Genomic DNA, 18,785 nt, shown 5'->3' with positions numbered 1-18,785 from the left:
GGTTTGAGTTCCTGTTCTTAAGCTACAGCCAGAAGAACAACAAACACAGCGTTTGATGTTGTTAGCGAGGTCTCTTTCTCTGTCTGCCTGGAAGTCCCCTTCTCTTCCTAACTACCACCAAATGGTGTCCTGTAATTCACAGTGTGCATGTACATCATTTGAGAGCAGACTAAACCCAGAAGCCTGACCTTGGGATTTCTTTGCCACATGAAATGACTGCCATATTTAATGTAAACACATGGCCAATAAAATAACAACAATACAAATAAACAAGTTAGTGTCATAAATAAATACAATAAAGATTATAAATCAAGGGGCCTTGTTAGCCCCTGGAGTGTAATCAATTGGGGACTGGGGACTTTGTGGTTTGCCAGTGTCCGCAGTGTTTACTCACATATCACGGGGCAGAAAATAGATTACAAAAGAAGAAAGAAATGATGTCAAAAGAGGATAAAGTAGGTGCTGAGACAAGAGAGAAGAAGATGAGAAATGGAAGAGACAAAAAAAAAAAAAAAAAGAATAAGAAAGAAAGTGAGCACAAGGAGAGACAAGCCTGGAATCAATAATCTGGTTTCTCTAGTTAGGCTGAGGAGGGGAGAGCGAGTGAGCGGCGCCTGAGGACAACAGACCGCATCCTTCCTTCCTGCGAGGCAACACGGGGACAAGAAGGGCCACCGGGGGGAGGTCACTTGGCTGAGGACTCACTTCCTGTCAGGGTCGCCAGGGATCAGGGTCTAAGTACATCCGGGTCACAAGAGGAGCCACCTGTCTCTGATTGTCTCCCTATGATGTTAACCTCGATGGAAGCCAGGTGGGAAATGGATACGGGGAGGGGGTGAGGTGGCATCATTCTGTGTCTTCTTTCTCACCAGCTGGGAGTTTGGGGATGAGGTACAAAGACTGGTCACAATCCAACACGTCCATCTGACAAAGAGAAAGCGTGCAATCTCCTACTACATCCTGCTGACTGTTAACTGCCATTTAAACAAAGAAAACTCAGTGGCAAAACAGCAGGCCTGTTAATGTGTGTATGTGGCAATATGTGGCTGTGTAGCTGCACAGTATGTGTTCTTTCACCCATCTTCTCTTTTGAATCAGATTTTGAGCATTTCACGCAATCTTCAGAAATTCACAAATAGGCATCTTTTTCTTGAAAGATGGATTTTTAAAAAAAACTGTCTTAGCATTACCTTCTAGAAGGCATCTTCTTCTAGATAGCTAAAGGTCTGCTTGGTATCAAAATTACTATTCAAACATAACCTTAGGGAGCATATAGGAGGTTCACAGACTGGGAGTATATTGTTGAGATGTTGAGAGAAAGGCAATATACAATGAAATAATGTGCACTGGATGGAAACACCCACCAAAGGATTGTGGCACCAAGGGCTAGAAAAGTGGACAAACTTTGCCACTGTGACGGTGAGAAAAGGAGGACTTAAGCCAGCAGAGGAGCGTGTGTGTGTGTGCGCGTGTACATGTGTTTGTGCGAGAGTGTGTTTGAGAGTGTGCCAAGCCGACCAGAAAGAGTTGGCAATTTCCTCGAGATGCAAAGCTTCACCGCACTCCCCAGGGGGAGGCCAAATAAACCTCAGATGTGCAGAAGGATCTGGGAAGGGGTGAGGGAGGTAGAGAGGAAAGGAGAGATTTCTGCTGGGTTTTTTTTTTTTTTTTTTAAAGCTCCGTCGCTGTAAGTTGTCATCGTAGTCAGCTCTGGGGAGGTTTGCAGATGTTTATCATGTACAATGGGGAAGACAAAAAGAAATCATAAATTGTTCCACGATGCATCCAAGGTCACAAGTTCATACCCATAAAGTACACGAATAACTTTGCAAAGTGTAATTATGGAAGTAAACCTCCACGTTGTGGACCAAGAGATTTAACCTCACAAACCTGTTTAAATCATTTTGGAACGATGGATGTCTGTGTGATGTATGGATATGATTGCACACACACACACACACACACACACACACACAAACATTGTAAGGCTAAAACAATAATCTGGAGACTGTGTTTAAAAAAAGAGCACATCTTAAAGATAGAGAATTGTGCCGGGAGCTAAAACCATTTATGGAACAAGCGGCCAGAAATTCGCAGTCACACTGTAATCATGTTTGCGTAAATGACCATGTGGTCAAAGACTCACCTCTGCACCAGCCTCTAATCTGACTAACGGGAATGGATCTATGGATATTATCTGCGTAACATGTCCAATTTTAATTCCACTGATCTAAAAGTTATGTTGTTTTGAGCATGTAAAGAGAAAGTGATATAATCCTGGTGAAATCACCTGAGGCTATCAGGGAAAGGTAATTTCCCTCATATTAATAATGGGCCTCTGTCACACCCAGTTTCTAACCACAGTGTGTGCTCTTTACGGACTCTGGAAATCCACCCCACCACACACAGACGCATACATACACCTCTGACACCCCACCCTGTCCTGAGAGTCCCTTGGCAATATCTGCATGTATCAACACACTGACAGGTAAACAAATACATGTGGGTGTTTATCCACTGCTCATTACCCTGCCCACGGTCTGTCCCATGGGAGCTTTCTGACTGCAGTGCCTCACAGCTAAAAGCTTTTTCATTGCTTTAGTGAAATTAGCGTTACTATTGATATAAGTAGAATAAAGTTCAGGATTAATAATATATTCAAGCAGTAAAACTGAAACAGTAGACCATAATGAAAATATTCATAAGGAAAAGAAACTGCACTTATAGTATATAAAACACACTGATGCAAAAAAATGAAAAAAATTGTTTTCACATAAACAAGTCTACAAATGGCCATATACTGCATACTGCCATATGCAGTATATATATATATATATATATAGGACGGATGCCATAAATATTGTTCCAAGATGGGGGAAATCCTTCCAACACAGACAGCACACAGTGTGTACAGAAAAATAGCAGTGTACAAATACATATGGATAATCATCTGCTCACAGTATCACTATATTATCTGAAAATAAAACAGGAAATCTGCCATTTCTGCTGTCACATACCCCATTTACACCTGGCATAGTGCTTGACCACATAAAAGTACGGGTGTAAATGCACCCAATATGCACTGAAGACAGATTGTGATCTGGAGGCACTCGGGAATGTACTGTGATCACATTGAACACAAGAGTAAATGCAATTACATTGTCAATCCACTCAATCCACATACAAAAACTACTTGGGCGTAATACGTAATCAAACTAGCAAGGTAGCAGCTAGGCAGCTAACATTCATTCTCAGTCTCGTCTCTTTCATCTTCAGCATTCCTGTGGTCAAAGACAACTTTTTCCCCTGCTTCGAAAAGCAAGCAAACACAATAATGCAACTTCACGGACTGGATAGAGCAACGGGATCTCAGAAGAGTGCTGCAGGGATGATGTATTTTTGTAGGCCAACCCAGATGTTAGCGTCACCCTGGTTCCCTCGACAAAAAGCCAATGAGATACTGACTTAGGCTTTTACATGAATGCAACAATGAAAACAAACTCTGTGACAAACAAAAATGAATGATACTTACATGCTTTGTTCAGCAGGATAATCTTCACAAATCAAAACCTCTTTTATGATTTTTGAAACCTTAACACAATCGCAAGAGGTAAAAAGCTAATGTTCGACTATAAACAAACTAAATCACTGTTGCATAACTCTTCCAACTCCTAGTTTGATTTAGCTCTTACGTCTTCTACGAAAGCCTTTCCTCATACAAAGTTAAAACAGTTTGCAAAAGCGCAAGTATAAACATAACGCGGTTGTATAGGTGAACCTGTGAGTAGATTGGTTTTCATATTCGGTGGGATGACTTTTAAGGTCCCTGACAATCTCTGTAGTCTCATTTAGCAACTTGTGAGCAACCAGCCTTTTTTAACAGACATGAAAGCTAAAAGAAATCGTGATGTATTACTTTCGCATTTTATGTTGTAGAAAAAAAAAAAAGGTGAAAATGTCTTCAGTGTGTGTTAACCACAGACCTTATTTCAGCCATCTAACCAAAAATCCATAAAAAAAAACCCCATAGACTTCGGGATGAGGGAACTGGAAGTGCAAAAATGGCAACTTTTAGGTTTTAGTGCTCACTCCTGTGGAACTATGTGGACGCTGGAGACAGTTTCACACCAGGTGAAAATGCAATCAGGTTAAAATCACACTTAGACAAAGTCTGGACATGAGACACATTTTAATGCCTGGTGTAAATGAAGTCCGGAGATAATGCAGATCAATCTTGGACAGGTGATAATGCATTATAATCAGACTGAGTTGTCACATTGCTGAAATAGTCCAAGATGTGGGCAGCAAGTCTCTAGGGGTGTAAGCGGCAAATGAAGATACTCTGTGGCTACAGAGACTATAGCTGCCATTTCTTACTTTCTTTCATGCTATTAGGCCTTTAAGAATGCATCATCAATGTCCATTTTTTTCCAAGACATCAGTTTGTAGTGTAGGCTCTGCTACCACCTCCATGGTTTCCAAGCTCTGCCCATCGTTTAACTGCCAACCATTTTTAGTGATTTGATTATCCTCCTGCATTCCCAGGCTTTGGCCAACACTGGCTGATATACTGTAAAAACTGAGCTTCCTCATTGTATTTTCTTACATCCACGTAAGTCCAGTAAGTCGCGCTTGTTTTTGAGGTGATAATAAAATGACACAACATTCTCTAACCTGAGCTACAGGAGAATAAACAGACTCCCCACAGATCTCAAAACCAACTTACAAAACGACAGCAGCACCTCAACCCCACTGGCGCTACCTTTATTTTCCGTTTTGACTTTTTCTGTTTTCGCAATCATCATTTAACAAGTCTGTGAGCTGCAGTACCAGCCAGACTTGTGGCTAGATATAAGTTTATGATGGACATGGGGTGGCCTTGCCATACCCAGACTACTGGTCTCACAGTGGGGAAGTATCCGTTTACCCTGGGTCTCCCTCGCTCATTCTGAATCTGGAAGGATGCCTGTAAAGCCAAAGGGAGGGTTGGTGGGGGTGGAGTATATGTGTTTCCATTACGACTATTGCGCCCCTGAAACACTAGAAGTCTCATTTTGGGGATCCAATTTTATTAAATCAACTGTGTGACAACATTGGGCTGTTTCCACAACTTGAGCAGGTACGGTGGGTGTGAGGTGCGCAGACAAAGTGCTCTTTGAGTGCTGCGGTCAGGCGCTTTGCCAGACACCTTTCCACACCTAGCACTTGGGGAGCCTTATTGAGAGTATGGGCTGAGCCTTTACCATTATTGCACTCAACACATGGCCAAGAGGCTATGATAGCTGTAACACTGTTGCTACCAAGAACTCATTACGAGTGTGTGTGTGTGTGTGTGTGTGTGTGTTTATACGGAGGCTGGTTGAATGTTTTTGCTTCTGTCTGTGCTGGTGATCAGGAATGGCGAACCCCGCTGCTGCATAAATGTTCTGACAATGACTTTACACTATTATAGCCCTGCTGCAGTAACTTAATGATGAAATACCCAGACTGAAATATAAATGGAAAAACAGGTGACAGGTGTGTGTCTGACAATCAGCAGTGATGTGTGTGTATGCATGTGTCTGGGGAGAGCAAAGTGTGACAGAGAGAGCAAGCAAGTCCTCTTGCCCCGATAGAATCATTGAGAGTCTGCAAATCATAATGAGAGCCTAAGTAAATAAATAAAGGGGAGATTATTTATTTGATTTCGGGGAAGCCGGAGCTATAACTCATGTCTCATTGGAGTTGGCGGTGGTGGTGCTGTGGTTTCCAACATGCTGGGAGCCTCCTCCCTACCAAGCTCCGCTCTGCTCAGACTCAAGACTCAACTTACAGCAAAACATACAACTGCTAACACCCTGTAAAGCACAGCGAGGAAAGGGCAGGCATACACAGAGATAGGTCTGGTTCACAGTGTTAATGTAACCACTTGCAGGCTGGGGTCTTATAGCAGTTGGTCAAACCAAATGTGACCGTCGATGTGAGAAGTTTTTCTAACCTGTTAAAGTCTAGATACGGTATAGAGAATTTAAACTGTACAGATGGTTTTGATCGTGCACAAATGCAGTGAAATTTTTCATTTCATCGAGAGGCACAATGTATCAAAGGAGGATAATGATGAGAAAGAATTGGATGGTTCAGTTAAGCCTCTTCACACTCCTCTCCTCACGTTCTTACATGCTGTCGCTCTGCAACAGGAGGTCTGTGAGAAAAATCACTCTTACTTTTGCTTGGATTCCAATCCCATCCCTCCTTCTCTGGCTGTCCATTTGCCAGCTGAACAGTGTACAGGGCGGCTGCCATTTTGGCAGGGTGATTCTTTTCCCTTACAAACTTATTAAAGCCTGATTTTCCCCTTGGCGCAGGTCTCCTGAAACAAGGTGTGCTCACTCCCTGGATAGACCCTTTACAATCTGGGCCCAATTTAAAAGGGAGTCAAGAGGAATGGGTTTTCCAAGCTGTATGGAAGAGGGCTGGCCGGAAATCAATGTCATGTCACAGCCAGATATGATTATGGTAATCTGTATAAATTTGACCACAAGTACATAAATACAGATTAGGACAAGACATCTCTGGTGAATGCACCCACCCACCAACCCACATATGTATGCAGTATATACACGCTCTGTGGGCCACACGGAGAAGAACATGGAAATACCTTCAGAGGGAACAGTGATGATAAGCAATAGAAGATCAGACAATCAGTTTACAAATTAGTTTGTGAGAAGCTTCACATGCCCATGTGGTGGTGTCACATCACATGCTACATAGAAATGAACAACCAAAAAGAGCAGTTGCCGTGGTGATACGTCGCTGCAGACACGCATTGACACATACATGCACTTGCAGACAAACACACATGCGTGCGCATTCAGAGACATGCACGCACAAAAAAACAAAAAAAAAAAGAAAACACACTTGGCTGCAAGCATAGTCCAAATGGCGATACTTCCCCGGGTGAGACAGCACCCTCTGGCCTGTGGGGCTAACAATAGGATCCATTCTGCACTGTCCCCCCTCTGCGCTGCTCGCAACCCTCCCTCCCCCTCCCTCCATGCTTATGACTCATGACCTCGGGGCAGGGTTAAGTTAGGGGTGAATGTGGGGGGGGGGGGGGGGGGGGGGGGGGGTGCTGTCACTGAAGACACCAAAACAACAACACCATCGCAGGATTCAAACTCGGCCTCTGTCAGACCCATAAACACAATATTTTACGACATGAGCTGTAACACTTTCCCCAAAGTGACAAGATGAAACAAATATATTAATCATCATATTAAAACTGCCCGGCAATGGCATATGTTGTGTCAGTCACTGTCTGTAAGCAATGCTTTCATCAGCCATCTTCAATAATGTCCCTCCACTGATGTCCAGCCGCGAGGACGTTACAAAGAAAAGTCATGTTTTGGACAGATGAAGGATCGTTCGCCCGGCGGCATTTGCTGCTCCAGTGAGCATGCCAGAAAAGCTTTGAACATGTGTCACCATGAAAAGACATTCCACATTAGGGCCATTAGAAGTGCAGTTAGGCAGTTGCCCCATCTCCCTCTCAATCAAAAAATACGTTTCAAATAAAACCCACCATATCACATTCCCTTTAGGAATACTTTAAATAGGCTACAGGACTGTATGGCTGTCTGAGGTTAGCGCATGTATCACTCAGCTGGAGGACCGAGGGAGGGTGGCACAGGGCCAAGCCCAGTTAAGGGGAACGTGTGCGGGGTGTGGGGGCCCGAGTGAAAGGCTTGAGCTGGAGCACACAGATGTGGAGGCACTGACGGATGTATCTGGGACAGATGCATGCTTTGCTCAAGCATGTGCAGCTGTGTGGACAAGCACACGTGTGTCTTTGTGCAGTATTTGTGTGTGTACACAGTCGTCCGTACGGTGCATTTGTTAGTGTGCGCAGATATAATCTTTTGTGTGTGTGTGTGGTTACATCACAAATTTCTCGAGCTCATACCTGAGTCATTTCGATTTTTCCTCAGTCAAAATAAAGGGCAGGATGACTCGGCATTCAATGTAACGTTCATAAATGTTAAAACTATATCAGAGGAGAAACTGGACCCAAATTGCAAAAGTGAAGCACCAGAGCTACATGGCAGATACAAAAGGGTGCCACAGTAAGTCACAGGTGTCACTTCTTAGACTGCTTCACATGGCACAGAAGGACAACAAAGCTTCAGAGTGAATCAGACTGTGAGCTGTATTTGCTCCCCACTGAGTACATGTGCGCATGTGTGATTGTTATAACTGTAATCACAGTTTGTGTGGGTTCCTGCGCACATGTCTGACTGTGTGTGTGTGTGTGCGTACGTTTGTCGGCGGAGCGCTTGCATCCGTGTGTGGTTGGAGATGACGAAAGCCTTGCCAGTGAAAGCTGGTGCGCTGCTTGGTTAGGGCCTAATTGGACTGCCTCCTTCAGCTGCCTGATTGCAAACAGACCCAGGTGAGTGTGTGACAGCACCCTCCTCTCTCCTTCTCCTCCACTCACTCCCCATTCCAGCTAACTCACTCTAATGAGTTTCGAGACCCATGTCATGCACGTTGCTCACTACAGTGCTAATGATTACAATTTGTCCAGCCATCTGATTAAGGAAGTGGCTATTAGAGCACCGCACCACACTTAAAATCCTCCCCCACTGGCAGAGAGTTTTATGGGCACAGGCAATGGAGTGTCACTGAGGAATAGCTCTGCACCATCAAAGCTCTAATGATCCTTAATAGCATATGCATGCACTTTACAACTGTGCAGCTTAGAGAAAACCCACAATTATAATGTAATATCATTCACCAAATGTGGTAAAATACATACATTTTGGACGGTGCTCAGATTGTGGTGTTGTGCACCCCAACAGGAAACAAAACTGATTTTTACAGGGCAGGGGCACCCGAAAGTAATTACTTATAACATAGGTTGAGGCCTGTAATAAACAATTACTTGGATTACACTAGAGTTGTGCCTCGTAAACACTGTGGCTCTAAACTACACCTGAGTTTCAGCCTGTCTGCTGGCAGAGCCAAAGCACTACCTCATAGGACAACCATGTCTAACAGCTTGGCCGTCATCCAACCAAGAAAGCACAGGTTTTCTCAAATGCTTTCATCATGTTATACTTAATTAAGATTATCAGAATAGGAATAGCTGGCTAAGGCAAGTAAAGACGCGGCTAAAAATTGGTAACAGGCAACAGCAGCACAGACTGTTCCTGAGAGTAAAGAGAAGCGACAGGTTGGGGCAAAAACAAATGCACCAGAGAACTGGTGTGACAGTCAGAGACAGAGATCTGTGAGTCATGATACTTGTTCAAAGAGTTGAAGATCATCCACAAATAAACTGCAGGCCATGTGGTTCCTTGTATCCAGCACAAATGTTCTGTTCCTCTTCCCCCCAAAGGCCAATAAAACAAACTGCGTGGACTCCACAACACACCAACCCCGCCTGAGAAGAACACACTGAGCGACTGAGTGCTCTCTGTCACTCTTTTTCTCCTTCTCTCTCTCACTCCTGCATATTCCTGGACTCCCTGCTCTGCTCTCTTCTTGTCATCTCAGTCCTTCTATTTCTGTAAATAAATGAGAGGAGCAACTACAGTGATTGTTGATAGAAGGTTTATGGCTTTGATAAACAAAATCAACACCTTTGTGGTCATATAAAAACCAACTCCTTCCTTGTACTGCCCTTCCTTCCTTTCCTCTATCCTTCTGTCTTTCCTTCTCTGGCCTGTTTCCCGGCCTCTGCCAGTAGGCGTAGCGCTGGAACGCTCTGCTCCACTCTGCGTAGTCTCTGTTTGCCTGTTAGTCCTGAGCCCAGCCCGGCAGCTGAAACAGGCCAGCACCCCAAGACGGAGCCAGGCGAAGTGAGATTAACATGAGCCTGGAGTCATTATGCTGTTCATGAGCCGTGTCCAAAGCAACAACTTTTATAGCACCTGTAACACACCAGCTAATCTGTCTGACACCCCTGACCAAATAAACACAGTGAATGCCACTCCAAACACACACACGCACACACCAGACTAATGCTGGCTTTGCACATAAGCAGCCGCTGCTCACTGAGGCACAGAGGGAAAGCAGATATTTGATCTAGGCATGAAGGCAAGTTGCTCTTCGTGTTTGTTTAAAATGCAGTTGCTAAAGGTGACGTGCAGCTTTACGACTGATTAAATGTTTGCTGACCTTTGACTTTCAAGACGGCTTCCTGTGGGCAAATAGCAGCAACAGGATAGCACGAACACACGTGATGCCAGACCCCTCTCTGTCTCCACCAACACACCACCACCTCTGTCTCAGCCATCAGTCAATGCCAGCGCTAATCAGTCAAAATAAATCCAATAAACCAAAACACAGACCCCTACATTTAATTACAAGAATTGGGATCTTGGACGAGAGTGCACTCTGCCAACACGCATACTGGCCCCTTTATCGACAAGCATACTGCACTAATTGCAGCCTCTGTGATTATGTAATTTAACTGTATTTAACCCCATTAGTAAAATCGTGGGCACTACCGGGAGTGGACATAATCTTCGGGAAGAGGAGATGTATATAATTCAATAATTTTTGATTCACAGGCTGATAAGGAGGGGAGTAAAGGAAGCAAACCTCTCCACGTTGGTTGCAAACCCGTACCATAGTCCTCTCATTAGGCGTAGTCAAAGAAAGCCTTGTGGTGGGTTTGCCCTGAGCCGGTGACTACTGCTCTGTGAGTGAGAGGACAGGAATGATGGTCTTCCCAGGGAAGTTGTGGGTTAAAAGGTCACCAGTGATCAAGACTCATGGTGGATTGTGTAAATTCTTGAAAATGCAGTGTGGGGTCAGCCAACTGGGGGGAAAAAAAGCAGGAATTATACTGTGATTCTTTAAAACAAACTGAAATGAGGATTTATTTTGACTAAGCAATCAGCATATATTCCCTTCATGATTGTTTTGTTGAGCATGTATCATGTTAACTGCCAGAGCTGCCAGATGTGTATGAAAGTTGGCGTGGGGTTAAAAAAAAAAAAAAAAAAAAAATTGCGATACAAGGATTTCTAAATAATAAAAATAAAAATAGTAAATTAGCTGTTACGACATTGTGGAAAAGAGTCTTTTCTACCGCAGTGCTGCACGCACATCCTCAATTGATTGTAAATGAGAAATCTGTCTATAAGGTGGAACAAACACAGCACTGGGTGTGCAGGATCTGCTGATGACTCAACAGGTGTTAAAATGCTGAAGGAACAGTAATGTCTGTAGAAATGAATGCAAATGTTAGCAAGCTAGACTAACTCCTGTTCACTTGATGAGTAGAAGCTAGTTAGCCATTTATTGATTTCTCTTCAGCTTTTAACTTTATCCAGCCTGCCATTTTTGCAGATCGTCTCACCAGCACCTACAACATTGACCCTGGTTTAATATCATGGCTGGTTGACTTTTTAACTGGCAGATATCAGAAAGTGAGAGTTAATGGCACAGTATCTAATGTTAATTGATCTTCCGCTGGGTGCGTCCTCTCACCACTTTTATTTGTTTTATACACAAATGGGGGTCAGTGTCTTGATGAGGGCAGACACGGCATCGAGTTTGCAGATGATTCTGTCATTGTGTCCCTGCTCAGTGACGATTAGCATGTCTAAACCAAAAGAAATGATAACTGACTTTTGAAAGAGGCCTCCACCTGTTCCTCCTGTTTTTATTCAATGCCAGGCAATTGAAGTATTTGGGGACAAAAAACCATCATTTTACCCAAACACTGATGCGGGTTGTGGAAAGGCGCACCAGCATATGAACTTTTACCGAAAGCTTAATCTAAACAAGATCTAATGTCGAGACCTCTTTTCTGAGAATGTTTTGTTCTTGTTTTATTGAGTCTGTTTTAACCTTTTCATTTAGCTTCTGGTTTGGGTCACTCATCCTGAAATAAAGAAATAGGCTGGAAGGCATAGTGACATTAATCACGAAGAACTCTGTATTGTACAAAGCCAGAGCCATTAAAAAGGCCAAGTCAGTCCTGGCTGACCGTAGTCACCCTCTGTTCAGTGAGTGTAACTTACTCCCATCTGGTTGCAGATATATCATAGGTGCAGGACCAATAGATTTAAAAATTCATTTGTCCCCGCTACCATAGGTTTTTTTGAGTAGTCTTATGTAACTCCTTGTCTTTTTTGTAAATTGTTTGAGTGTAGGCTTGTGTGTGTATTTATTGTCTTTTTTTTTTTTTTATAATGGCTGTGCAACAGATTAGGGATAATAAAGAGTACCTTGAACCTTTTGTTTGTAAAAGGATGGTACACAACCAGCGTGGGCTTTGCTGAAAAAGAGAAAAAAACTGTCTTGAATCAACTTTCATACTTGGCTACAACATATTCCAGTCTGTAGCAGACAATGGGAACCACCTGCCCAGATGCCCCAAAGCCTAAATCACCACAATGTCCACAAATGTCAAATAAAAAATGGATCCTTTTTTTTTTTTAACTGGAAAATTATGCACAATAGCTACAGTGTCATTGTAGTTTATATTTCTTTACAGATTAGTGTGGAAAATTCAAATTTCTGTTTGACTGTAAGGGTTTTTGGTTGGTTGTGAGAGACTACACTTACACTCACAGTCTGTTGGTGCACAGAAACAACGGTTAAGTCAGTTCAGAAGAAAAGTGTCACATTGATGTTTGGCACCTGAAATTAAAAAAAAAAAAAGCCTAATGACAACTGCGATCATGATGACGATTGTGGTGACGCTGAGGATAATGTTTCAACGTGACTACAGTGCTGATGAACTGGGGGTTTTCTCAGGCCCCAAGAGGAGCAGAGAGGCCCTGCAGGCGGAAGTGTGGGTGATCAGCCAGCAGACCAGGACATGTGGTCAGGGTCGAGGGTCATCTCACCCCCATCTCTGCTCCCCCGCACTGCTGCGCACAGGAAATCCGAATTGACACACACACACACACAAACACAAACACACAGAAGCGAGCGCGCACACACATGTGCGGACATGCACAGGCGCACACAGCAAGGAAAAAAAATTCCTGGTCGCTCCTCCAGGGCTGACCCAGAAACAGTCCCCCTGCAGCAGCCGTGTTCTTGGCACAGTGATGACCTGCTCCTGGATCTCGTAAACACAGGCCACCCAGAGAGAGAGAGGTAGGCGTGGGGTGGGGGGGCTCGCACTAGCCTAGAGGCTGCTCTCCACTGGCTAACTGTCATGTCCTGTGACCTGACCTACCGGACCTAGAGCTGTAATAACACACACACTCACACTCACACACAGCTCTGTGGGAGCAAATTGAGCTCTGTCAGGACATATTCTATAACTGATGCTGCACAAGTTTCCTGAAGGTGTTTTTTAGGGGACAAATCAGAGAAACATGATATCAAGAGTTTCTTCAGGGGCACTTCAGGTAATAAAATACATAAAAGGCTCAATTTCACAGGTTATGAGGAAGAGATTTAACTTCAAACACATTACAAACTTCACTGAGTGATCAGCATGACAGGTGGCACAGCCGATGGTTCCTCCTTAGATGATCATGCAAATATAAGTTCAGGTGAAGGAGGAAGTGCACATGTTAACTATGCTTCTGCTTGCCAACAGGGCAAACCAAGGCTGATGATCTCACTGTTGGTTTGTTTGCTCGAACTCAGACACTAACTTACATGACTTATTTGCATAGCTTTGCACATATCTGAACTGGGCTGGAGTCTTTTTCTCCTTGAGCACAGTAACTGGCTTATGTTCCAGTTTGCAGCTGAAATGGGTTCAACAGCAAGCTGCAGACTGAGGCACAAGTGAACAACTGCAACTGCAGGGTGGCACCACGTTCCAGAAGTTACCAAATGAAGTACAAATGTTCCTTTAGCTTACAAAAATGTCTATAAATGGCTCCTTTCAACCAAACTTTTTTGGTTATCCAGAGTTAGAAAACAGAGGTTGCTGTGGGACAGAGCATTGATTATGTGCAGGATGTGTTTGGTACTGAAAGATGTTGGGGGGTGGGGGGGTGTTAGATGAAAAAAACAGTGTGATGACTGTTCAGAATCCCACCCCAGACACAGACCTTCATTAATGACTAGAGGTCTGGTCATGAACTTGTGGCCTGGTTAAATAATGAACGCATTTGTGGCACTGCAAAAAAAAAAAAAATCACTCAACTTCTCTCACTTCTCAAAGTAGCAACTTTGTTATGCTCCTGTGCTCCTGCTGATTGTGTTTGGGTATTCCTTTGAGGCCTATCCTAATTTAACTTATCATTGCCTCAGCAGATGTGTGTGTACGGTTTGGCTGTGTGAAGCGCCAGATGTGTTGGGCACCTGTAGTGTGCTGTCAATGCTGAAGAGAGGACCCAGCGGCAAGTAGGACAGTAGAGCTTGTCTGGGTAGACACAGATGCACAGGGTCACACAGGGCGGCCATTGTGCAGACACCATTTATGCGCAGACACACACACACACACACACACACACCTGGGATGAGAGGCAGCAGCAAAGTGCCACTGTGTTGAACTGAATCAGAAAGCCAGCTGCTGTCTTGCTGTTACTGAGATCCACCAGTACACCAGTCTACACTGGCTGTGAGACTGCAGAGGTCAGGCAGAGGCTGACTGACGGACTGGCCACCCCACGTGACCCCACACCAGATTCTGCAAACAATAGATGATTGGCCTGTCAATATTGATGAAGGAACATAATGTAATCCAATGAGAGAGGACATAAACACATACATTTACACATACAGAGGTGAGGACTCAAGACTTAACCTTGACTTTAAGACAAATGACTTGTAGGTTCACTTAGACTGACCTCATGTCAAACCCAAAGATTAAAAACTATGTTACAAAAATCACTTCAATCAGTCTGACAACAGCCTATCACCTTACTTGAGCTAGAGGGGAAGACGCATAGTAGTGCACACAACAGCAGACAGACAAGTAATGACCTGTTAGGACTTGGACTTGATGGGGACATACATGTCTTAATTTGGAACTGAGTTGTGATAGTATGTTTATATATTCCTAAATTGTTGTCCCAGTTATGTTGTAGTGGTTAAAATCACTGCATGATTATGTTCCGAGGTAATGGTTTCTTGGCAAAATAAAATGCTACATTTATGTACTCCACCAGAGTCATAAGGAAGTGGTCAGATGGGTCGTGGGCATGCAAAGCGCAGGACTTTGTCACTAGAGACCAGGTTTGGATCCCGAGTCCTGCCTGTTGTTAGGTTTGGGCAACAAAAGCACTTTGGTTAATATTAGAGAAACACTGTGGTTTCAGTTAAACATTACACATTGTGTCTAAAGTCACTGTGGACTTTTTCTGTATTACCACAATCTTTCCATAACCTGAACCAAGTGTCGAAGCAGCCAGTGTTGACAAATGTAATAAAGCTATTGTCACTCAGTGTGGATATTGAGTTGCATGATGCATGATTTTATTTTTTGTTTTTTTGGAAAGCCAGAGAAATATGTAACATTTTACTGAAGTGTTCATCTCCATGACTTCCCAGATGTGATCATTAACATTTCTTCATTATGCTAATAGAAAATAACATTCTAACAAACAGGGTTGTGGGCCTTGATTTTGAAAAAGACACCGTCCTTGCTGCCATGTTTATCCTTTGATTGTTTTGCAGGAAAGTCCCATTTCTGAAGATTATATTGAATGCTGATGATTATATTAGCAAGGTTTTGAATGAAAGAATGAATCCATGTCTTGTTAGTTTTGTTCAATGAAAAGGTCATCTATTTTTGGCTGGATCACTAATATGTAAACCAGATTTACTGTATATCCCACCTAAACCAAATTATGAAACATCAATGAAAAGTGCCGTTTCAAGGAAAAATTAGCAAATTTGCAAGCAAATCCCTGAATCAAATCAACAGGAATAGAGTCGTACGTGCATCACTCCAGCTGCCTGATATGGAAGCAAAAATAGCTGGCTCAACAAACTAGGTCGACGCACGTGACTGATTATTACTGACAGTTTATAGACAGTTTGACGTCAGCTTTGGCCAGGTTTTAAACTTACTGCGTAATTAGAGATATTTGTGTGTTTGAGGGATGATGCTGATGTGCATGAGCAGAGAGGAGGTACAGATCTGATCAGAGGTCAGATCATGCTAATAATTCAATACAAAATTCTTCACCATTGTGGCAGTTGAGGACGGATGATAACAACATTCTTCCAGAGCTCAATGCCCAGTTTGAAAATGCAGATGTCAGATAGCCCCCCCCCCCTGCCCCCGGCCCCTTCCCTGCGACCCCTCCTCTCCTCCACTCTTGATCTCTCCTCTTTGATTTATTCATTTTCTATGTTGGCGAGCCAGACAGGACAATGGTGTCTTTCATAACTGAGGCTGTGTTCCCACTACCAGCACCCTGCAGTCCCCCAGAGTCCCTCATCCAACAGGCCGCTCTGATGCGACCTGGTCATGGAGGACTGGTTCTACTTGGGAAGGAAACCCACACAGAGAAATTCTATAGGGTCATATATGCAGTAGATTCTGTATATTACACTATAGAAAAGTCAATTTATTTAAACATTGTCAGCAACCAAAGAACAGTCCACATTATTGACAAAATAAAAAAAAATTTAAAAAGTGTTTAAAATAAGTCAAACATATGAAATCTAATTTCCAAATAATAATAATGACAATAATATCCAAAAACTGAACAAAGTAATAAAACTAAATTTAGAAAAAACCCAACATCTATGCTGTTGTCATTTCTTTCATTTTGGTGGGATTAGAGGTGAAAGGGATGCATGCACTGTATTTAAGAACAAGCTCTTATCTTGAAACAGCAAGTAGCCACATGATGCAGTGGAGTTAGTTAGTTAAAAGGTATGTTAGAGCACCCCCATGTCATATAAACACAAGCCAGAACACAGTATAGTCATGTTTCTTCCTCAAAGAATAAAATGAAAAAACAAAACAGAAAAAAAGACTTTTCAGGTTCTACAAACACCAGAAGCACTTAAGTGTTCCCTGTAAACTTCAGCTTGCTTCAGATGAAGCCATTGGTGTGGGAGGAAAACATGGAATGAGAAAAGAGGGACCAGAGCAGGAGGGAATGAAGGAGGAGAGAGGAGTGCAGGCAAATGAGGGGGGGGGGGGGCTGAGCAGGGGTCATGTTGCCTCCCCCTGTACTTGCTCTCCGAGGTGCAGGGAGGCTGACTGCATAGTCGAGGCTCCTGCTTAGAAAGACAGCCTTTCTTTTCTCCAGGCCCTCACTAATGCAATTGAAAGAAATTAGTATAATTGTGCTCCATATTGCAGATTGAGGAGGCAATGTGGCCCGTGGGACGAGAATGGGGAGGGCAAGCTAGCGTGGGTATTTGCTGACGGGAATAACTAATTCATCAGCTACTTCTTGCCATTTATCAGAGTACATTCTTGCATTTATGACATTATAGCTAATCAAATAAAGAGGTCCTGGAATGCTGCATCTTTCTCAAAATGTGATTCTGCTAATGCAAAAATGGACTCCTCCTCCCTCCGGCCCTGCAGCCTTCCTATCAACCATGTTGCAGCTGCTTTGCCCACACGGTCCCCACAACGTTCGGCAGAAGAAACCAAATCGGAACCGATTGAATCATCTCGCCTGCACCAGCGTCCCCTGATGTCAATGCCAATTCTAGTGTCATTGTCTTCCATTCGAAAACAGCTGCACATACGCTGAAACACATGTGAGTGCACTGCAGAGGACATATCCATCAGATGATTCCCCTCTGAGACAGATGTCCCCGATTTTGACACGTTTGTGGAAGAAAAATTGAAAAAGTTAAAAGGAAATGATACAAAACCAATCCATGTCAATAACGGATTTCCGTACTTGACGTTGGCTAAGGACTTCAGAGAAAAGCAAAAGAAGGGTTCTTCCAAGCCCAAACCAGAAGTATGCATTTGTTACCGCTGTTTGTCTGAACATGGTTTCAGGGCCCTGATCCACCATTATATATACACAACTGTGACAGTAATTAAAGAGTGCTGGATCCAGGGGTCAAAACGAGGTGCAGACTGACAGAAAAAGATTGATTTGGGTACAAAAGGCGTAATTCTTAAAGAAACATAAAAAAAAATGTGAGATCAACTTAATTATCAGAGATACATAAATGAATGAGAGATGTAATGATGTCCAGATGATTCGCAGGAAGGGATGAGGCAGCAGCAAGCATGACAATGTGACCTTGAAACACACTTGAGGGAGACCTTCTCTTCCTCAGGCCGTCCGTCCGGACCCCACCCTGTAGAGATGGAGGGAGCAGTGGGGGGTGGAAGAACACCATTTGATCCCTGCTCCAGAGAGCACCAGGCCTACACATCATCTATATCCTGTTTGGGGAAAGCAGCCTTTTGAAACCCATCTGTTCATAGCTCCCAATGGCATCATCAAAGACACGTATGAGACAAGAGCATGCAACAAGAAGAGTCCGGAAACCAGCAACTGCTTTTTAAGATCAGAGATTCAGCATTTGTTATTAAGATCTTCAAGAACAAAGTATTAGAGAGGATGAAAAGCTGCATTTTACATAAATATCTGCACCAAAAAAAGAAAGTAAATAAATGAAGGGAAATTCTCAGAAGCCACAGAGCTGATGTCCACCCACTCACAGGTCCACTGATCATATATTCAGTATTTTGCTCTTGGGAGTTGACAGGTCAAAAACCAGATGATGCCTGGCTTTAGTCAGCTATTATATGCTGACATCATGTGTGTTGCATGTATGTGACAAGAGTCAACCCACGCGTGAACCCACACACAAGGGAAAGAAGAAATCGGCCTAAAATCTGTTGAAACTAATAGGCTCGAACAAGTGGTTTTAAAGTTAGA

At 43.4% G+C, this 18,785-nt stretch overlaps 1 protein-coding gene across 4 annotated transcripts in view; it reads right to left on the bottom strand.

Annotated features, from left to right (window-relative positions):
- Positions 1-18,785, bottom strand: part of LOC139616655 (ras-related protein Rab-26-like) — a 117,170-nt gene that overhangs the window by 63,976 nt on the left and 34,409 nt on the right. For 2 of the 4 annotated variants that reach the window (XM_071473609.1, XM_071473610.1), the window contains one exon: positions 14,421-14,596. The exons of the other annotated variants lie outside the window; for them this stretch is intronic. The gene's annotated coding sequence lies outside the window, so the exon portion shown is untranslated. The remainder of the gene's footprint in view (positions 1-14,420; positions 14,597-18,785) is intronic. 4 annotated transcript variants of the gene reach the window in all.

Source organism: Trachinotus anak, unplaced genomic scaffold, assembly GCF_046630095.1.
Source record: "Trachinotus anak isolate AG129_WGS33_773 ecotype Australia unplaced genomic scaffold, CSIRO_AGI_Tana_v1 ptg000003l, whole genome shotgun sequence".
Lineage (NCBI taxonomy): Eukaryota > Metazoa > Chordata > Actinopteri > Carangiformes > Carangidae > Trachinotus > Trachinotus anak.
The sequence above is the reverse complement of the archived record's forward strand: the minus strand, read 5'-3'. Positions and strand labels throughout refer to the sequence as shown.